The sequence below is a fragment of the Pan paniscus genome, chromosome 13, assembly GCF_029289425.2.
Source record: "Pan paniscus chromosome 13, NHGRI_mPanPan1-v2.0_pri, whole genome shotgun sequence".
Lineage (NCBI taxonomy): Eukaryota > Metazoa > Chordata > Mammalia > Primates > Hominidae > Pan > Pan paniscus.
Window position 1 is genome coordinate 61,623,893 of NC_073262.2, and position 2,178 is coordinate 61,626,070.

A 2,178-nucleotide genomic window follows, 5' to 3' on the forward strand; every position below is an offset into this window, starting at 1 on the left:
CCGAAGTGCTAGGATTACAGGCGTGAGCCACCACACATGGCATCCCATTGATTTTGAAATTCAATCACAAAAACAAAATGTCAAAAGGGAATTTCAAGTTCTCTGTTCTCCTGCCCCATTGTCCCAGTACCTGCCAGTCCAGCAAGGGCAAGGATGGGAGCTATATCTGCTCTTGCATACCCATCTTCTCCTCCTTTCTCAGAGAGGACCACCCTAGGTTTGGAAGACAGAATGAGAGGCACGGTCATTTTACTTGACTCCTCTAGATAAGGGATGGAGGGGGTGGGCACTGGGTGCTGTCACCGACGTTGCTGCTGCCTCTGTAACTCCAAGAGAACTTCTTCCCCCTCTGTAGCTGCCCATGTTGTTGCTCCCTGGGGACACATGTCCTGGCACACAGTCCCTTGACATGGGATTTCTAGCTCAGCCTGTTCTCCCCCTCACCCCAGGCTGCCCCTCACTCAAGTGATCTTCTTGTCCAACACTCTCTTGGATGTGGTACTGGCAAGATAGCTCAAGCCCACTGCTTTGTCGACTTCACTTATGGGAAACTCTATTTTTTGCAGCACAAATGGTGGAAATGCAGTCTGGAGCCTCATTAACAGTGAATTAGAGCACTTTGTAGAACACTAGGGGAACAAAAGAAAACAATCTGTCATTAACTCAAAAGGAATGCACCACTCCTGAAAGCATTGCAATTACATGCTGAGGCATGGAGAGGATAGAGCAAGCTCCCAAACCATCTCCCAATTCCAAATATTAATTTAATTCCCTGAACTTAGAGACCACATTTGATGCTTTAACTGATAGGAACAGATACTACATTTGTTTTTAGCCAATAGGCGGATAATGCGTCTACTTACGCCACACCTCTCCTATTTCTCAGTTGAGGTGGAGGCTGACACCTCAGCTCCCTACAGCTCTCCAGTGCTCTCAAACTTTCCCTGATACTGCTCTGACCTGATGTAATGCTCCCAAGGAAACATCTTTCTCACTGAACATAATCAGTCTCAGTATCTTATTCCTGAGGCCTGACCCAAACATCTATTTTGTGTACTCACACTCATAAACCTAAGTGGTCAGCTCAATCCTTCCAGCTCCCATATTTTCTGAACCCCTTTGGGAGTCAAGGGACAACTCTGGGAATCATGTCAACAAACCCTTTCTTTTAAACTTTTTATTATGGGCTGCACGCGGTGGCTCATACCTGTAATCGCAGCACTTTGGGAGGCCGAGGTGGGTGGATCATTTGAGGTTAGGAGTTCAAGACCAGCCTGGCCAACATGGCGAAACCCCATCTCTACTAAAAATACAAAAATTAGTCGGGCGTGGTGGCAGACGCCTGTAATCCCAGCTACTCAGGAGGCTGAGGCAGGAGAATCACTTGAATCCGGGAGGCAGAGGTTGCAGTGAGCCGAGATAGTGCCACTGCACTCAAGCCTAGGCGACACAGCGAGACTCTGTCTAAAAAAAAAAAAAAAGTTTTTATTATGGAAATTTCTGAACATCTACAAAAGTAAGGAGAATAGTATGATAAATTGACATGTATCTACCACACGGCTCAACAGTTGTCCACTCATGGCCAACCTTGTTTCAAATATTCCCTCACCTACTCTCCCTTTCCTCTGAAACATGTATCCAAAATATAGGAATTCTTTTTGTTCTCTATTTTTTAAATAGAGATGGGGTCTCATTATGTTGTCCAGGCTGTACTCGAACTCCTGGACTCAAACAATCCTCTTGCCTCGGCCTCCAAAGTACTGGGATTACAGGCATGAGCGGCCTCTTTTTGTTCTTTTAAACCTAACTGCAATACCATCCACACACCTAAAAAATTAATAGCAATTTCTTAATTATCATCAAAAATATCTAGTACATACTCAAATTTCTTCAATTGTCCCATAAGTCAAGATCCTAACAAGGTTTACATATTGTATTTGAAACATTACTTATATGAGTCAGAGTACATTATGTTATGCTGTTATGTTTAGCAGACAACTTCAAAATTGGAGTGGCTTACAACAACCCAGATTTATTTCCTGCTCACGTGAGTTTCCACTGTGAGTCAGCCCTGCATCCTCTTCACTCCTGGCTACAAGCTAAAGAAACAATCTGTGTTTGGGATATGCCCAGTTCCTGGCAGATGGAAATGAGGAATGGCTGAAACACACAATGTCT

General features: G+C 44.4%; 1 non-coding gene across 1 annotated transcript; it reads right to left on the reverse strand.

Moving 5' to 3' along the window:
• Nucleotides 1–667: 667 nt before the first annotated feature.
• Nucleotides 668–855, reverse strand: LOC112439218 (U2 spliceosomal RNA). Its single transcript, XR_003027511.1, has one exon. It is a non-coding gene; the product is annotated as a U2 spliceosomal RNA (small nuclear RNA).
• Nucleotides 856–2,178: the final 1,323 nt, after the last annotated feature.